Source organism: Triturus cristatus, chromosome 9 (genome assembly GCF_964204655.1).
Source record: "Triturus cristatus chromosome 9, aTriCri1.1, whole genome shotgun sequence".
Taxonomy (NCBI): Eukaryota; Metazoa; Chordata; class Amphibia; order Caudata; family Salamandridae; genus Triturus; species Triturus cristatus.
In genome coordinates, this window is record NC_140592.1 from 275,801,636 (window position 1) to 275,822,208 (window position 20,573).

General features: G+C 45.7%; 1 protein-coding gene across 23 annotated transcripts in view; it reads left to right on the forward strand.

Moving 5' to 3' along the window:
• FOXP1 (forkhead box P1) overlaps positions 1-20,573 on the forward strand; it is a 1,129,017-nt gene that overhangs the window by 771,956 nt on the left and 336,488 nt on the right. For 3 of the 23 annotated variants that reach the window (XM_085624933.1, XM_085624944.1, XM_085624937.1), the window contains exon 1: positions 19,421-19,688. The exons of 19 other annotated variants lie outside the window; for them this stretch is intronic. The gene's annotated coding sequence lies outside the window, so the exon portion shown is untranslated. Of the gene's footprint in view, positions 1-19,342; positions 19,689-20,573 lie in introns of those variants that run through there. One more of the 23 variants, XM_085624931.1, reaches the window with a different exon arrangement.

The window sequence follows — 20,573 nt, forward strand, 5'->3', positions numbered from 1 at the left end:
CACCAGCTGAATGAATGAAGGCTGGCAGAATTTTATGTCTTGCCTAACAGCGTGCCTGCGCTTTTGCTCTGAAAGGTATTGAACACAGTACAGGTCTTGGCGCCGGCCCATTACTTTACATTTGCTGGATCAATTGTCATTCTTTTTAGCTGCATCCTAATTGGCCACCATATGCCTCACGTCACTTCCTTTTATTTCTCTGGAGAATGGACCAAGTACTAATTGATTTCATTTGATTAGTGTCCTTCTGCTGCTTGTGCTGTGATTAAGGGTACTTTTTAATTTTTCTATCAATCATTTCCACTTCCATTCTACACCTTTGGGTTCCTTTTAACTTCTGTACAACATGTTTGTTTGTTGTTGCCTTAAATTATTTTGGAATTCAGCACTTCATTTACAGCACTAAACAAATGACATGGTTTATTAAAGCAGTTTGAGACTTTGTTTTACAGTTCTGTGCTACCTTTCACAGCAGCAAACAAATGGCACAGAATATTAAAGCAGTCTGTGTTACTGCATGTGTTTTGTCTGTGAATACACACTATGGGGCTCATTAGGGTGTCCGTCTGTCATCCTGGTGTAAACTGGGACCGTCTGCCATGCATGCGGCGGTCCCGCACAACGGATCAGGATGCGACCTCCACCGTGGCGGTCGGATCCTGCATTTTATGGCAGTTGCTGCTGACAGCAGCTCCCGCCGCGATGCTAAAATGCCATGTTGTGCATTTCACAGCACTATGTGGCAGGCACTGTGTGGTGCCTGCCACGTAGTGCTGTGAAATGCAGGGGGGTACCATGGGTACCCCCCAAGTGCACCCTCCGCTCCCCCAACACAAAGGGGGGCCCGCAACAGGCCCCAAACCCAATCCCCGCCAGCCTTTCCATGGTGGTGGAACCGCCATGGAACGACTGTCTACAGGCAACATCGTAATTTGGCGGACGGTGCCTGCTAGGCACCGCCGCCATTTTACTGACGAAGACTGCTCCGCCAGGCAATTGTAAGAATTGCCTGAGGCGGTTCCGTGGCGGACGGTCTTTGCGACCGCCACGGTTGCGGTGAAATTCACCCCGCCATCCTAATTTGGCGGGGGAAAATCAAGGTCGGAGGACAGAAGGACTGCCACCGCATGGCTGGCTGTGATGGTCCTTCCTCCATCCTAATGAGCCCCCATGTTTCTATTTAAAGCGTACAGTAGGCTGAAACTGGACTCCTACAGTTTTACCGGACAAGCAGTCCAGTCACATGCTTCAGGCCAGACTGCCACTAAGCAACATAGACATTTTGGACACACCTGTGCCTTTTCAAACTCAAAGTATGTGACTTTTTAAAATGCCTCAATTTTTGGCAGCGCTGCAGTTAATCCTTTTCTCCTAAAAAACGGTGTCCTCAGTCTCATATGTATTTCACCTCTTCTCTGAGCATACAAAGTGTGTACCTATTTAAAACAGTTTTGTACAGTGCAGCAACGACTCCATTTCTTCTTAAAACCTGTACCTAAGTCCTCATTCTCATACGTATTCCACCGAAAGCTTGTTCAGGCATCCTATATTCATATGCACTTAGGTGCAAGAAAAGTAGCCTAATGGCCACAGCTACAATACATTGTACTCCAGTCTACCCCACACCACTCCACTTCAATCTACCCCACTCCACTCTATTCCAATCTACCCTACTCCACTCCTATCTACCCCACTCTACTCCACCGCTATGTACCCCACTCCACTCCAATCTACCCCAGTCTAGCCCACTACACTCCAATCTACTACAATCTACCCCACCCTTCAATCTACCTCACTCAAATCAACCCTAATCTACCCCACTACATCTACTCCACTCCATTCTATCCCACTCAACTCCAATCCACCCTAGTCTACCCAATCTACCCCACTTCACTCCAATACAGTCAAGCCCACTCCACTCCAATCTTCACAAGGTATCTGATTACACTCCAATGTACCCCAATGTACCCTACTCCAACCCAGCCTCCCCATCTACCCCAATCTACTCCACTCCAACCTATCCCACTCCAGTCTATGCCAGTCTACACCAGTGTACCCCAATCTACCCCATTTAACTGCAGACTACAACACTACTCCAATCTACCCCACTCTACTCCAATCAGGTCCAATCTACCCTACTCCAATCTACTCCAATCTACCCCAATTTCCCCCACTCTACCCCACTCTACTCAACTCCAATCTACCCCAGTCTACCCCACTCCAGTCTACCACAATCTACCGCAATCAACTCCAATCTACACCACTCTATTCTACCACACTCCAATCTACTCCATTCCACTCTACCCCACCCCACTGCACCGCACTCTACTCCTCTCCATTCTACTGACATTAGCCACACTGGCGTACAACATGGCTAAAACACATTGCCAAAGTCAATAATGCTGATGTTATTTCAGATGTTGCAGTGATGTTAACAATGATGTCAAAGAACATGTCATTAATGTAGGCAGTAGGCTGATGGATGGCCCAGAATTACCTCAAGTTGAACACCATTAAAACGGAGGTGGTAATTTTTGGAAACGACTCGAATTTCTGGACACCTGCATGGTGGCCAGATACTATCGGACCGTCACCTCTTCCTAGTAAAAAAGTAAAAAATTTGGGAATCATTATTGATAATAAAATCTCCCTTAAAGACCAAGTCAATGCGGTAGTTTCTGCTACTTCGCATACTTTGTGGTCCTGTAAAAAGATCCTGCCCCTCCTACCCAAAGAATCCCAAAGGATAGTTATATCAGCTCTGGCACTTTCAAGACTAGATTACTGTAACAGCCTCTACCTTAATATTCAGGAGGGACTACTGAAAAGACTGCAACTATTGCAGAATGCAGCAGCTAGGCTGATCTCGGGTTTTCCCAAATATGCCTCTATTTCGGCGGAGATCAAAAGGTTACACTGGCTGCCTGTAAATAAACGAGTTTTGTTCAAAGCTATGTGTATTACACATAGAGCCCTACACAAAACTGGACCTTCCCATTTGATAAGCCATATTCAATGGTATTCACCCGGTAGAAGCCTGCGGTCTTCAGGGGCAAAACTAGCTTCCATCCCAAGGGCAAACAAAGCGAATTGGGGTGGGCGAAGCTTTTTAGTGAGAGAAACCAAAGCATGGAATATTCTCCCATTCCATCTCAGAAACACCACAAACCATCTGGAATTTAGGAAGGCCCTTAAAACATGGTTATTCACACGTTAATGCCTCTCATACCTGGTCTCGATGTAAGGATGGACTTCTCTTCTATAGCGCCAGGACACCTTCGGGTATTAGTCGCGCTTATAAAAGTTCATAACATAACATGATGTAATATGAGGGGTAATTAGCAGTGCATGGCGAGGGCGCATGTTATAGTTACTTGAGATAACTATAACTGGTGAATTTCAGTGGTTTTGTTTGCTTAAAATGGTATATTTTACTGACATTCTCACCTAAATATAACATCCCTTAAACCTTTATTTTTTTCAGTGAATTTCTATGTTTAAAAAAAAATTAAACATATTGTCACAATTCTTAACTCTAACGTCACTTTAACCTTTGTTTTTTCAGTGATTTTCTTTTTTTAATGTAATGCAAGATGTCCATCGCCCTGTGGGGGTTAGGTGCTGCCATGTGGCCAGGCCCCACTCCCAACCCCCTGCGAGCACCCGACCTCTGGCTGTCCACGACTATACACTGTGTATGGTTGGCTGCAGGGCCTGAGCAGGTGGAACAAGCCACAGGAGTCCGTGGCCACAACCTGCTCCGCAGCAGACACCCATTAGGGGTCCCGGCAAGAGCCGCACATTTTTTCTTACGTTGGTGTCCCGGTGCCCACCCGTCGCACCCACAACTTAATTTTTGTCGGGACATGGGGAGCCACAGGGCCCTCTCCGACGCCCCTAGCATGAGCCCGTCCTTTTAATTTGGAGTGGGTGCCTCTTTGCCCACCGAGGGCACCCACAATGCTGATCACCTTGGGGGATGCTGGGGTACCCCCAAGCTGTATATTTTGTAACTGCTCCCGATAGTTGGGAGCAAACTTCTGTTCCCTGCCTGGGGGAGTTTGGGTGGGGCATGCCTGCACCCTCCCGGGTAGGGCTTCCCAGGACAACAGAGTATCGGGCCCTGGGGCATGGGGACCCCGTGGCCGATCTCAGCTTGGTAGGGGAGCCGCACCCCTATCACCAAAATTGAAATGATGGCTTTGGCAATGTGTTTTAGCCATGTTGTACACCAAGCGTGGCTCCTGTTAAGCATGGTTAAAAGATAGTGGCATGGAGGAGAGTGGCATGGAGTGTCATAGAGTGGAATGGTGAAGAGTGGAGTAGAGTGTTGTAGAGTGGAGTGTCGTGTATTGGAGTGGCATAGAGTGGAGTCGAGTAGAATGGCTTACACTGTAGTGGCATAGAGTAAAGTGGACTGGTGTAGAGTGCACTGCCGTCGAGTATAGTGGCATACAGTGCAGCGGTATAAAATTCAGCAGCCTACAATGCAGCTTTATAGAATCCAGTAGCGTAGATTAGAGTGTTCAATAGGTTAGGATCCTTTGTCGTTTGGACAAGGGGAGGGTGGGTGCCCAGCCCCTCTCCCGGGTCGATTTAAGCCCTGGGGACCCTATCCACTGAGGCCTGGCCAAACTTCAATGGGGGAGGTTGGCCACATAGCACCCTCCCTGGGCTGATTTTGGCCCCGGGGACCCCATCCTCCGGGGCCCAGTCACTTCTACCTGCATGCCCTGGAGCCCACCCAGGGCACCCAGTGGGGTTTGATGGGGACCATGGGGGGAGCCTTATTGACCCCGCGGTCCCTGCCTCCTGCAGGAGCTGGAATTGCTCCCCCTCTGAGGGAGCACCTAAATATGCACGACCATAGGTAATATATATACATTACCTACTGGTGATCGACAGTAGGTAGTTATAGTTAGGACCATGTTTCCATAGGAAAACAGTTTTTTGACTTGCCTATATGTTTGGCACTTTGACGAATCTTCATGAAATTTTCCCCAAAAAAGTGTGCCGGTGATTCTGGTTGTGCATGAAAGTTTTGGGGCGATACATCAAGCGGGGACCGAGAAAAAGGAGGGTCAAAAATAATTTCCAATATTAATTCCCATAGGCTCTTTAGACGCGCCTGCAGCCCGAACCGCTGGACGAAATGTCCCCAATGTTGGCAGAAAGCTAGCTTTTGGTCCACAGATTGTGCTTTCTGTTATTTTAGCGAGATATTAAAAATGTGTATATCTGTGGCTACTTCGCGAATAATAACGAGCTCGGCCACAGATCTTGAAAGCTCTGATTGGCTGCAAACACTTCAACCAGAAAGTGTTGAAAGCCATCTTTAGCCGAGTCTTAAAAACAAACACAGAAAAAAAGAAAAGGGGGCACGGTACGAATACCCTGACCCTCTAGCTCTGGTGCCCCAGATGGACTGCGATTTTCTTTAAATATTTGTGAATATTGGCATGAATTTTTTTTTAAAGTGCGGTCCCCATGCTTATTTTTAATATTGTCCCTGGGTGGGCAAGGTCCTGGGGGAATGTGTATTTCAAATAAAAAGGAGGGGGAGCAGCCAGCTCCCCTCTTAGGGTGCATTTATGCCCTGGGAACCACCACCTCCCCACTGCTATTGTTTATATTAATTTGGGTGGGGTGCGAAGACCACCCTGTGCTCCGGGGACCACCAACTCCCTGGGGGTTCAAATGTTAAAATATGTAGGGGGGTCACGCAGACTCCCATCGATTGCCCTGGGAACCACCACCTATCTAGGGATGTTCATAAAAAATAGAGGGGGGGCCACATGCCCCCTCCCCCCTAGGCCCTGGGGACCAACATCTCCCAGTGGCTAACATAAACATTGAAGAGGGTAGCCCATACACAAGACCCTTCTGGAGCCACATATGACCATAGGGATCGCCACCTCCCAGGGCTGGCTCCTGCAATGTCCCAGGTTGCCCATTCCCAGGACATAGCTGTTTTCTTTTGTTTGGTGGGAGCTTCGACAGCTCTTGCCAAGCAGAAGCAACACTCCGGAGCTGTCAAACTGCTACCACTTACTGGAAGCAGAGGTTTCATCCGGGGGACCTGCAGGCTGGGAAAGAGATGAAACAATTGCTCTTGCATGCAGGGAGCTGCATTGCCAGCAGCTGCCTGCGTGCAAGAGTAATGCCAGCCCCTTCAGGAGGCAGGGAGCCAGCTGGGACTAGGAGTCTTGAGCCCCCCCCCCCCCACAGTCCCATAGCACACTGGGCACACAGGGACACATGACTGGGCCCTTGGGGATGCAGTCCCCAGGGATGAAATTGGCCCAGGGAAGGGAGCTGCATGCCCCCCATTGACATTTGGTTGGGCCCCGGGGAAGGGGTCCCTGGGGCCGAAATCGGGCCGGCGAGGGGGCAGCATGGCCCCATATTTAATTTTGGCTGGGCCCCTGGGGATGGGGGCCCCAGGGTCTAAATCAGCCCGGGGAGGGGGGCCGCATAGCCCCCTTCCCACATTAAATTACATCTGGGCTGAGGGATGGGGTCCCTAGGGCCATATGCGGGCCAGGGATGGGGCTGCACAGCCTCCCTCCCCATTAAGTGATGGCCAGCCCTGATACTATTTTCACAAAAATTAAACCTTACAGGAAGTACTTACACATATAAATGTAGCAGGTGCCCCCATTGAATCACCACTTATGTAAAGAACCTATAATCCTATCTCCTTGGCTTGGCAAAGGCAAAGCAAGTATGTTTTCTCTGCAATTCCATACTGAAAAACAATCTGAAATCCTTCATGGAGATGACTGCATCGTCGACCTATTCAAGCACAATCTGACAGTGACGAGTGGGTTTGTTCTTGTCCTTTCCTGGTGAGAGCAGAGCCAATGGCTCTCCCTTCAAATTGCTAGGAGTATGCAAATGTGGAAATCACTTGGATGCTTCCCTGTTTGGCCCTGCCCACCTTAGTAGTTTCCAGAGGTCTTCGTGCCTTTTGCCAGGATAATGGACAGCTTAGCAACACCCTCCCCCCAGTGCATTACCCACCAATTTTAGTGAGGAGTTTTTGATACTGAGGAATATAAGGACTTATACATCAAGCAAAGAAGAAATTACTTCATATGGTTAATAGGAAGGACCCTTGTTTGGTGGAGATTTACCTCTTTGTCATCTTCTCTATAGGTGGATTCATGTTATCACATATTTCTGGAGAAAGACACACCAGGAACAATTACACTGCCAAAATGCTTACAAGGTCACTGGTGACATTAGCATGTGCTCCCTTAGACAGGTGTAGTGTGGAATACATATTGACATTTACCCAAGGATGTAGCACTTAGTAAGTAACCAGTAGAAAGAACTCCACTTGGGTAGATATTTTCTGCAAAACTGTGGGCTCTTGTTGGGTAAAAGGGCAGGTGTGGTTCCTTTGTGGTGAGGTCACTCACACAGCTACTGACACACCCACACAGACATGCATACGCCCACTCACAGACACACTCAGACACTCACTCAGACACTCATGCACCCCCTCAAACGCATACAGCCAATCACAGACCCATTCAGATGCTCATGAACCCACTCATAGACCCGCTCAGAAACACACACCTACTCACAGACCGACTCAGAGGCTAATGCATCCACTCACAGACCCACTCAGACACTCATGCACTCTCTCACAGTCTGACTCACTCTCATGGAGACACTCGCAAACCCACTCAGACACACTCACATCTACCCACAGACACAGACACAGTGAGACATTCACTCAGACACCCATGCACCCACTCACAGACCTACTCAGACTCTCAAACCCGCTCACACACCCAGTGAGATACTGATGAAGCCCCTCCCAGACCCATACAAACACTCACACACCCACTTATACAAGCCTTGAGACACTCACACACTCCCTCACACACCCACTGAGACACTCATGCACTCACTCACACACTCACTCTCAAAGGTTACCGGTTACAGTTAGGAAATAAAATGTAAAAACCTTAGAAATCCACTTAAAAAAGCAAAGGTTACAGGGACGTTATAGTTAGGAAATAACATTTAAAAACCATAGATATTCACTGAAAAACAAAGGTTACAGGAACGTTATAGTTAGGCTCACATTTCACTCATACAAAACCAGTAAAAATCCGCAGTTATAGTTTGCTGAGCTACTTATAACTAATGCCCCCGCAATGCACTCCTTATGACCTCACATATTACATCACTCATGACATGGTCAGTGACATCACTGATAACAACACTGATGGCATCTCAAATGACATTACTGATGACATCATTCACAGAAGCACTCACGTATCTACTCACACCGCTATACAACCTCTTATACACCCACTCACACATCCATACAACTACTCGCATAGCCAGTCACCCATTATATTAAAATTCATTTTTATCATTAATATCATATTACTGTAAACAATCAAAAGTGCAAATGCTAATCAACACTTCAGTCTTTCAGGGTTTACAAAGTTAATTTTGCAGTGTTGACCCCATTGCTACCACAAATTTCCATTTTCTCCTCAGAGATGTTTTACCACTGGTTGTTGTTGCCACCTATCTGCATTTTTACAAAAAACACTTTCATATTTAACTCGTTGGTTTGCTAACATAATTGAGCCCAAGGGGCAAATTCTGCACAACCATATGAATCCACAAACTTCTGCAAACTAATCCATTAACCATGATTAGCTCAATTGCTATCCATATTGCAGTATATGTCCAATGTACCTGAGCACTAATACAAAACAAATTTAAAGCCCCATGTGTGTCCTCCCAGTCTCAATCTTTACTTCTCTATCTGACATGTGTCACTTGCTTTTAACCCAAGTGTCTAAAACCAGAGGATTTTGCCGCAAATCATATTACAAAAAAGTGTATAATTCTTCACCTAAATGTATGCCATTTGGTGCTTTATTATCAAGTTTGACAATGTACAATGCTTCTGTTTGCCTTAGCAATCTCTCCTGATTGCCTCCTCTCAAGCTTTTCTGTATTGTGTCTATTACAAAGTACATGAGGCATTGAATGTCATTCCTTTGACATTCTAATAGATGGTGTGCTAATGGGTATAGTGGATCTTTCTTATTTACTGCCCTCATGTGTTGCAAAATTCACATCTGAATATCGGAGTCCACATACACAACTCAGGACATAAATAGCATACTCAGTTTTGCAGTTTTAAGGACACCCATCCCACAATGTTAATCAAAGTATCACAGAATGGGGACTGATATTCCATTGTATTGATTATTATGCTGCAAGCCTTACACTAGCTGCATTTGTGGAAACCCCTTCTTTCCTACAGCCAATTCCTCTGTTCTACCACCTCAGGACAACTCTTAACTATTGCATCCGTCACGGAGAATGCCCTCCTCAAGGGCCACAAAGGCTCTGCTCCACAGCAACCTGTAATTAAAGGCTTACATTTCAATTGTTCCTGCTATGCATCTGTTTCAGGTGGTTCAAGATTATGTCAACTCTACTCTCCTCCCTGAGAGGTCTTGCACATCTGCATGTCAATCAACTGGCTAGTTGGCATCCCCAAACACAATAGGCTTACTGGACTTTAGCAACTAAATAGCAACCTGTTCCTTAGTCTAAGACATAAATGTACCTTGGTATATGGAAAGTCTTTATATTATGCTGTGGTAGAGATTTGTTTTCAGAAATGGCACAACACAAAAACTGAATTCTTTAAATTTCTTAAGACCTTGTGTGTGGGGTTGCATCAGTAAGGTTGAATTCAAACATCTTTGCAACTTTTATTTTCTTACATGGTTTTAGCACATTCTGAGAATTTTACAGGAGAAACATACACTTGGTGACAGTGGAAACCACTACAGAATGAGAATTAGGGTGGGTGACTTTAGACCCAGGCAAAGAAGTCTTGGCTCAGTGGGTACGTCATGAGAGTTCTTATAAAGGGTGACTGAGTTCAAAAGCTGACAGAGTGTGTTAAATGTAGCAAACACAAAGTTCTTCAGTAGAGTAACTATTTTATTCATGTTCAGGTGCTATGAATATTTGTCTCTTCACTCTAATTAGTTATGTTGAATAAACCAGTCTAGCTTGTATCTCTTTGAATCTTCACCAACAGTTAGGAGGGCCTCCTGTGGTGGCAGTCCTATCAAAATAACGACTAGAAGTGAATATGTGATCCTTACTTCAGCTTGAAACCAGTAAATGTCCCGTACCACAGGTGGCACTTGAGCACAGTGTTTCTAGCTTGCAAAGTGACCTAACATATTATCTAGAAAAACCTACAGCCTCCTGAATTAAACTTTCAGAGTTTGGGCAAATATCAATCTGTATTCTAAATGAAGGAGACATGCACTTTGAGAAGGTTTTGAAGGAAATAAAGAGTTGAAGTTGGAGACAATAAAGAGTTGAAGTCACATTTTGAAGGAAGCAAAGTTCACCACTATCCCAAGTTTTCAGTTAAGGAGCGAATTCTAAGCATTTTTATGACATTGCTGCCATCTTTTCCTCCATTACACTGCTACACGCTCAATCCTCTAACATGATAATCGCACCTTAATGGTCTTCATGCATGACATAGCCACTTCCTACAAAAATTCAAACAAGGACAACACCCTTTCAACCACACACCCACATGCTATAGCATATTACCCGTGCAGGTAAGCACTTCAGCATTCCACAAAGGGGTAGTAAGTGCTACATAAATAGTACAGTACAATACAATGCAATGATGATCAATTCTTGACTATCCAGGAAAAGGCACCGGAAAAATTCAGTTGTTGGCTTTTAAGGTTGCCACTACTTATTTTCTTTTTGGCACCTGAGTTGCATTGGGTCATATAAGCTGCTCAAATCGATATGAAAACACAGATGGATCCATGTTTCACCAGTCATGGCTCCCCCGTTAAGGCAGAAGAGCATCGCCCCTCTGCTCTCTCAGTAATGCAAACAGCAAATATAAAACGATAATAAAACCATGTTATTATCAGTTTATTTTTCAGCACTGAGGCAGTCTTCGGTGGGGCAGGGCTAGGATAGGCTTTCCTGATGGAGCAGGGAGGAGGAGTCGTGGGCACCATAAGTGCACATGTCGGTTTGGCTGGCCGTCTTAAGATGGCGAACCCGACATGCGCACAAAGCATTTCACAGGCTGTGTATCACAGTTGGGTGGAGAACAGACACAGGCTCCCAGCCCTGTATGAGGGTCATACCAGGCAGCTCAGACCAATCGTGGTGCTTCTCTCATGCTGGTAATAGTATTACCAGCACGCAGTCTGGGAGCCTGTGCACTGCCGTGGGTTGACATAAACAGAAGAGGACGGAGGTGGCGGATGGTAGGTATATATTTTTTTCTCCCCCGCACTACCTCACCACTTCTGTTCCACAGCAGCCGCCAGTGTGTTTCATAAAGTGTTAGAAACCCTAATGCAGGGATTTAAGTGGGCTGGGTGGTGCCGGGGCTCAGTATCAGCAGTACTGAAAAGCAGGTGCTGGACGGGTCCCTAACGGTCTCTCCATTTTTGCCCTCACCCTCGGTTAAAAAAATATATTTTTAATTCCGCAACAGTACCACCCTTCACTGCCTTAGATGTAACTTCAAAGAGACTCAGTATAGTATTTTCAGTCTCATCATTTCAGAACGGAAGTATTTTCAACATTTTATGCAACTGAACCATAGTTGCTGCTTCTTTTTTAAAGGTATGCAACTACCAAACAATCAATCAATCAGGGGGTTTGTATACCGCGCTACTCACCCGTGAGGGTCTCAAGGCGCTGCTATTGACAAAGCCAAGAGTCTTGGCTTGTTATAGGTGTAATAGTACTTCTTCATATACACCCTTAAATACATCGGCCACGCCCTTTTGAGAGACCCACCAGTTTTTCATCCCACTTAAAACCCTGCTCTAATGGGAACTGAATGGCTAACTGGGTGGCTTCGCCTGACTCTCCACCCACAGTATTTACATCATACTTGTTTTACAAACGCTATGTTGTTTGAAACTGTATTTTTGGTTAGAATGCTCGAACTCTGTATCTGACGGAGTGAAACATGTGTCTGCAGAATTATCTAGGTCTCTATAAATTGCCGAATGCAAAAAGAACGATTGATGGACAGAATGCAGAGCAATGTCATACAATCACCCCAGTACAAAGATCTGGGCCTAAACCCATCGTTTTGTGCTATAAATTGCCTATTCACTCTACTTTGAATCAATAATACAATATTTTTCGAATATTGTTTTTGAACTACAAGTCGAATTATTCCATAGGGAATGCTTTCAGCTCCCACCACTTACGGGCCACTTTCTCATTCCTCCTCAAACGTGTATGCAGAAGATCTGCTGGTATCTTGCCACACCTAGGTGTATTCAGCTAACATGCTGATATACCATTGGTGTACAGTTCAATTCAATTCAATAAAAGCTTTATTCGGAAGCAAGGCACATCCATAAAAGCAAGGTACAAATACAACAAATACAGCAAGTTAATAAAGTTCATGTAATGACATTGCGTACAAAAATCTAACGAGCCAGTCCCTTTCGGAATAAAAATAATTGATCACAGAGAAAGCAGAGCAGGTCAGAAGTAAGTGGGAACTTGATTGTCAGCAACATTTATAAATAAAATATGAAAGGTAGTTATGGAGCGTTGATTTTTGTGTTTTATGAGATTTGTTGACTTATAGCTAGCAATTAGAACGACTGGATGTTTAGTGCTTAAAGATTTGATCTGTGCCTTATACAAAGTTTTAAGAACATAGCAATATTAAAACAAATTGCAGGAGACTCCAGCATTTGAAGAGCCAATAATGCTGGACGGCATTCGCGCATTGACAATTGATTCAAAACAGGTTTCAGCCACCGTTTTCTAGGTTCAGTAAAATATTTACAAAAAAAGTAACGTGCAAGAGGGACTGTAAAGAAAGATCGTCACAGGGACATGTGGGAAGAACCCTTGACCAGTCATTTGGGTTGGGAAAGGTAATTAATCGGTGGAAGTTGTTCAATCTGAATCTGGTCAGTAGGAAAACATCGTAAATTGGAAAATAAGAAGACAAATAAGGCTCAATTTTAAGAGAAGTTTGGATTAATAAGGTATGCTGAACAGAAGGTTTGTTTGCTTCTGTTGTTAACCGGAGATTATCAAGATGTTTTAGACATTCCGCCTTGAGTGATTTGCGGGAAAGTCTTAGCATGTCATGTGGTGCAGAATAGAAATTAGGATAACCCAGGTCATTGAGGAAGTTGCGGACGTAATTTAGCCAAGGAATTTTTTCAGGATGGTCCAACTTTTGACAATCAGTAATGATTTCTTTGGTTAAAGACGTCTTGTCTGAGGTCCAGATGCGGTGCCACAGGAGAATTGGTTGTTGTCGGATGAGGTCGGTAATGAATGGCATTCCAAGTTCTTGGTGGCAGGCGTAGGTAGGTGAGGAATGGGGGAGTGATAGTAAATATCTTATAAAGGAGTTTTCTGTTTTTTGGATGGAATCTACTCGGGCATGACCCCAGATACCTGCACCATAGATAGCAGTTGTAATACATTTTGGGCGGTAAATTTCCAGGATTTCCTTCGGGGATCTCTTTCTGAGTCTCTGGGTAAAGGACACTAGAGCCAAACCCTCTCTGAAGCCGTATTTTAGATCGGAGATGATACTGTTGTGGTCTGTCCAGCATTGTAGCCGGTCAAGTAGAACACGACCCACCACTTTGCCGAGGGAATCAAGCAACGAGATGGGTCGGTAGCAAGTCGGGCTGTTGCGGTCCCCCTTTTTAAATATTGGAATCAGTATGGACTCAGACCATGAGTCCATTGGTCCTATCTCGCTGGATGCATTCAGTACTCTAAATAAGAGGGGAACCCACAGATCAATGTTGAACTTATATAAATCTACGGGAACCCCATCCGGCCCTGGAGCCTTTCCACCCTTGCTGGCTTTCAGGGCTAAAGTGATGTCATCCAGGGTGAATTCAAGGGGGGTGGGGTGTGGCTCATAAGTAGAGGCTGGAGTATCCTGCACAGAGAAATTTGAAGATGATGGAGAGGGGTCAGTTAAACTGAATATATGGGAAAAGTGATTGATCCATTCTTGCTCCGGTATGGCCACCTCTAAGGAGTTGGGATTTTTTGGGCCTGAAAGGAAGGATGAGTTAATTACCTCCCAAAAGGCTGAGGAATCCTTCACTTTGGAGCTTTTATGAAGGGCAGACCAAAGTTCTTCTTTCAGTTCTGTTTTACGTTTCTTTAAGGACTCGCGGTAGAATTTTCTGGTTTGGGCAACCTCGGATTTGATTCTCGGAACTTTCTTTAACGCCAGTTTGAGCGCTTTGTGAGCCTTAGAACAAGTGGTATTAAACCAGCTAAATGTGGAGTTCTTTTTAGGTTTGAGGGGAATGGTTAGGGCCTTATTGATCTCTATTACAATGATCTGAAAATGTGTTAATACCTCAAGGGGAGAGGAGGAGTCCGCCAGACAAGATGTAAAGGCTGCTTTGTTCCCTGTGATGAGCTCTTTCAGAATTGTTTCAGGGTTGATACGAGAACATTTTAGGGCATAGCCATTTGGTCGGTTCATTGTGAGGTTATTCTGGTGTAGTGAATCTATTGCATGAGTGGAAGAACCAGGTAGGTCCAGAGTGATGGAGATGGGGAAGTGATCGCTGTAAATGCAATCATGAGTGGTAAAATTTGTAATCAAGTTGACTGCACTGAAAGACAGAAGTATAAAATCTATGCAAGTCATAGCGCCTCTACCGTGATATGTTGGGGTCAGCTTGATGGGTGGAGTTGACAGTTCATTGGAGAAAGTAATTTGCAAAGAGCACATAATTTGATTCATAAATGAGCCTTTGGTGGAATGGGAAAAATGAGTAGCGGGGGATTCGTTGGAATCCATAAAACCACAGGTGATATTGTTTTTGTCGCATAGTGGTAGATTGAAATCTCCCCCCCCAGATCAAGAAGGGATGGTTAACTTGGGGCTGATGAAAGTATTCCATGAGAAAAGATCGAATTTCTTGCAGTAAACCTGTCAATTTTGGGTCTTGCAGGTTATTATAAAAGTTAACAATCAGAACGTGGGTGAGTTTATTTAATATAATGGATATAATCTGGTAGTTGGATTCAGATTTTAATACGTTGGTGAGTTGACCTGGAATGAGATTAGAGATATAGATCACTAAGCCTCCCTTAGCCCGCCCTGAGGGTGAGGCAAGCGCAGGGTAAAAAAAGTTTTATAACCATTTAAATGAGTAGGAAAAAGAGCCCAGGTTTCCTGCATGCAGATAATGTCGTAGCGCCTAACGAAATCTAGCCAGCCCTCGTTATGAATTTTAGAGTGAAGGCCTGCAATTTTCCAAAAGATGAAGCTAAGTGGATGACGAGAAGAAAGTTTTGCAGGAATGTTTAATGAGGTGGGTTGTGGAGTTGTTTGAGTAGCAAGAGGAACCTCGGGGTTGGGATTAAATTGGAGTCTATGTAAGAAGTACTTTGTGGGTTAACTTGAATGTCTGTAGAAGTTAAGAGAGCGGGTGGGAGTGGTTAGGGGAAAGTGGGAAGTATTAAAGAGTGAGAAGGAAGTAGAGATGATGAGTTACTCATGGGGGGGGGGAGTACTACATCCGAATAAGAGTTTAGTTGAGGGGGTATTTTGCTGGGGGGTTGGACAGATTTGAGAGTGTGAGAGGACTTTGTAGCCAGGAGTAGTCAATCAACTTCCTCAATTTGCGATAGAGAATTAAATCTTTTTTCCGTTAAAATTGAGCCATTCGGAGGATTAGATAGATAAGTGGATGGGCGGTAGAAAAAACCAAGAGGAAGGGAAGAGATTGCGGTTAAATTGAGTAAGGGATCTTCTTTTTGCACTAAAATGGAACGGGCGGGTCTGGGAGATCTAAAGTTCACGATGATGCAGTCACCCTGAATCGTTTTTTCTGAGGGGCCAATCCAATCTGTTCTTCGTGCCATGATTATTTGATTTGTGTTATGGACATTGTAATGTCTATGTTTAACAAGCCAATCCACCACTTTATTTCTCAGGGAAGGCCAGGATTCTGTCGCTCCTGGGTCTAGGGGAGGGACTCCAGTTAAAACCACTATGTATGGACAAGTGGCGGCGGCAAGTTTGGACGAGCTAGATTTGAATAAGACCTATTGATGGGGTTATTGGGGTAAGTAGGTGTGCGAGGATTTTTATGTGGAAGGTGTGTTGTGGATAGATTATTATCTGCCAGACTCCTGCTAGCTGGTAAACTAAGAGGTGGTTGCGGAATGCCATTAAGCGGGTTGTTTGTTCCGGGTTGGCAAAATGAGTCTTTTTGATGAGTGGCATTAGTTGTAGCATCAGTGGGGGAAATAGAAGGAGCGTGAGAAAGTGAGGGTTGTGGACTGTGTGGTTCTTTAGAGACTAAGAATTGGGTCAGCTTGATCTCAAAGGATCTGAGTGATTCCTTCAATTTAGCAAAGAGACTAGAGGCCATATCGTCCAATTTTTGAGCGAGGACGTTTCCCAAGTCTTCAAGTTGGATATTGACGGTTGGTACTGGGTTAGGACCAGGTAGAGTTTCTTTGCAGTAGGACTGGACGATGGAGGAGGATTCCCCTTGATCAGTTTGAGTACCCTGAGTTAGCGTTTTTGGTTTAATGGAGTTGGTACGTTGTTTAATTGCCCTAGGCTTTTTCTGGGTTTTCCCTGTTAACGCGACTTGAAGATGTTTTGATTTTCCTCGTGTTTGTGGGCCCTTAGAGGAGGGAATACCAGGGTGAGAGTGAGTATCGTTATTGGCTGATGGGATTTGGGTGGTTGGGAAAAAAGGTATGGATGGGGTACTAAAGTGAGGTGTTTTAGGAGGGGAAGGAACTGTGCTGTGAGAGGAGTGGCTGGGCGGGAGTGGGTGTGACGGTTCGATGGACAGTCTACGTTCTATGAGGTCGATTTCATTGCTTATAATTGAGTCAGCCCGCAGAAGGTATGCATCCAAAGTCCCCGCGGAGCAGATACGCTTCTCCATAGTTTTTGCACGAGTGTAAATCATTGTCAAGGTTTTACTAATGAAATGTAGTAACCAGACCTGTTAATGCAAGCAGGAAAAAAGGCCAAATGGTACTCACGGAGGTACTGCCTGTGTGGTCTGAGTGAGCAGTGCGTGAAGTGGCTTTGATCGTGACACCACACAGGAACAGAGTGGCGAGAGTCAGGGACGTGGCCCAGCCCAGCCTACGTCAGCCCACGACGGCCTCAGACAGTCCCGCCCTTGTCCCGGGCTTCTCCCGGCGCGACCCACGCGCGACCTCGCGGGAGTAGGGACCAGTCGTTGTTTTATAGCACCTCCTGGCGCGCTGTGAAGTCGCTGGCGGGGGCGTTGCTGTGGGGCTGCTGGTCCTTGTGGTCCCGGACCCGTTCAGGGGGAGGAGCCGCCAAGCCCAGCCGGCACTGGAGCGTGTGGTGGAGAGTCTCCTGTGCCTCAGCGGGGCTCTGGCATGGTCAGGGATTCTGTGGCCAGAGATGTGATCACCACGGGGACTCGGCCCCAGTCGTTGTTTTATAGCGCCTCCTGGCGCGCTGTGAAGTCGCTGGCGGGGGCGTTGCTGCGGGGCTGCTGGTCCTTGTGGTCCCGGACCCGTTCAGGGGGAGGAGCCGCCAAGCCCGGCCGGCACTGGAGCGTGTGGTGGAGAGTCTCCTGTGCCTCAGCGGGGCTCTGGCAGGGTCAGGGATTCTGTGGCCAGAGATGTGATCATTGGTGTACAGTAACCTTGAGCTTGTGAGCAGATGGCACTATGGGATGGCAGTATGAACCAGTCATGTGCTTTGTTGAAGGTTAAACAGAGCATCTGTAATGAAAATTAGCACATGTAGCACACCATACATAATCAAAAATAAAAACCTGAAAACAGCCATTTACAGTTGCCCAGAAAGTGGGGGGGGCATATTGTACTAATCTGAAAGGTTAATGCCCTCGTGGCGCTATCATGATTCTCATACCTACATTCAGCGAGGTAAGGGGTGATACAAGGGCGTATGATGGAAGCTGCTGTCTGAAGTAAGCAGCACTTTCCCTGTGTTTCCAGGCCCTTCACCGGTGTCTGTCTGTGATCTGCTTCTTGAAATGCTGTGTAGCTGATCAGTTCCACCTAATGTGCCTCTTGATTTCTGCGGTTGTAACACTCCGACTACAAGCTGCTCTCTTCATTTTTATGCGCTTTAGATGCTCCTGACTGTCATACTCGGGCGGTTCATCTACACCGTCTGGTTTTGCTTTAAGACTTGCACGTCGATCAGGCTGCTGTTGCTTTGAATGCGAGATCAAAAGAAGATGAATTCCGGTAAAAAAAAAAAATGCCCTTGTATGAAGAAAAGAGTGGGGCCTATGTAAACATCGCAGTGACAGCTCCCAACGAGTTATTTCTGCGGAGCATTACCTCCCCCAGTGACAGACAGCCCGGGATTGGGTGCTAAGTAACAACCAGGGCGCACGAGCGCCTGCACCACGTTGCCACAACAGCAACACACTCTGTGCAGGAATCCGGCTCTTCTTTCGTGATTTTTTTTTTGTTGCCTTGAATGAGGCTGTTTGACGGTTCATCTTTGCACAGGCCGCCTTGCAGCGCCAGCTCGTTTGCTTTTCTTTGCAGTATCTGTGTCATGTCACCCACGTCGACACAAGACAGCCATTATAGATGAGCAGTGCCAAGCGGTTAGTCATCTCAAGTTAAGCAGGTAGTTTTGTGTATAAAAAACACAAACGTTATTTTTTCCACGAAGAAAAGCAAAAACTCGTGTTTTTTCTGTCTGAAAACAAGACGGGGTAGAGGAGACAGTGTTATGAATTCGATCAATAAATCACCACAGCGCGGCATTGCGGTGGACCAGTAGCAAATGGTTGACCCAGCTGTAGCATGTTTTTGGAAATAATCCAAAAAAAATAAGAAACATTGTTTGTTTAATAAAAGTGTACTGCAAGCACTAATAGCCAGACTTTTCGCTTTTGCAGTTTATTAGTTATTTAACACTTATATTGTGTCAAACTGGATGCATGAAAGGCCATTTGTAACTGGTCAATTGGAATTGTCACAAAGTTAAAAAAAGGATGGTGCTGTCAATCAAAACGTCTTTTTCTGTTGTGGTACAATATATCTGACATTAATAGGCTAAAGAAACAAAAAAGATCAATTTTTTTTACCACTCCTAGACGTACTGTAGCGCTTATTCAAATTGTCAGCCGCAGTAAGTTTGGCGGGGTTTGAGCACATGGCAGGCAGTTGTGCGCGTGGTGGAGAATTTTAGTGTGGCACACATTTCAAATTGGCTCGGAATAATCTCCGGGCTGCTGTGTGAATGGAGCGCGACTGGGGGAATTCTTGTGGTCTCTTTGTCGTTCCGTGAAGCAGACTGTGCTACCGCTCTCCTCTTGCTGCCGACAAAGGGCAGCCTTCCAGCGTGCTTTCTCTCCAGTGTGCGCCTCGGCACTTCCTGTTTATTCAGCCCTCCGTTTACCGGCCGCCAGCCCCCGTTTCGCAGCAGCAGCTCCAGCCTGTCACTGTGGAGGAAGAAGCCGAGGCACCACGGCGAGAACCTGCCCCCGGGCGCCCGGAGAGAAGCAGACCGTGCGCAGCCGGACACGTCTATCCTCGTGCCCTCCTCTCTTTCCGCGGCGCGCGCTGTCCTGGCTGAAGAGCTCCCCGCCGCGGGGTCACGAGAAGAGCAGGACCTGGTCTGTTTACTCTTTCTTTTTTCGTGCTATTGCTGGGTTTCAAAGCAGGTCTGTGGGCTTGGGGTCTTTTTCAAGTTTGGGGTCTTTTTCAAGTTTCAACGAGTTAGTTTCACGAAGTTTATCTTTTACAGCAAGTCGTGTTTTTTACTGACTTTGGGTTTGGGGAAACCGGCTCTCCTGTTAGGGCATTGTGTCCCACCGATGAGGCACAAGTGAAAAGGACTGCTCATCCATCCCTCGTTTACCCTCGCTTGATCGCTTCTTGCACTGAAATCACGCCTTGCTTAAAAAAAAACAACAGTTTTGCACGTACTCAGTTGTGTTACTTTCAAGCGCACCCTTTATCTGACTGACTTTCACCCCGTGGCTGCGCTTTGTTGAACTAATGGGGATTTTTCATAAGCGTTTCTGCTAATCCCATTGATTCGTATGACACATGCCACAATGATTCCTCTTCCCCAAAGTTCTTTCTGCATAATTATTTTTCATGTTTTTTTTAAACATTTAGAAACGAACTAAATCACAGTACAGCCTGTACTTGCCCAGCAAACATTTGCAACGTTGTAGGCATTATGGCTATTAGACATTGTTGATGTTACATTCATAGGGTTGTGTAATAAACAAGCACGTCTGCTGACCAGGAGCCATGAGCAGTGTTCTGAAGAAATTAAATGACCTTTGTTACTATTGTGATAATCTGTCGTACTTGAGCTCCTAAAACGTCTTTCCTTCAATGAGTGAAGTGAGAAGGCAGCACCTGGCAGTACAGAACTCTAACATAACAGAATTAAAATTCGGTGGTTCAGAAGTTGTGCTGCCACAAGATTATTTTTTTACAAAAACTGATGTTTGCAAATGCCTCCAGAACAAGTTGTTTAACAGTAG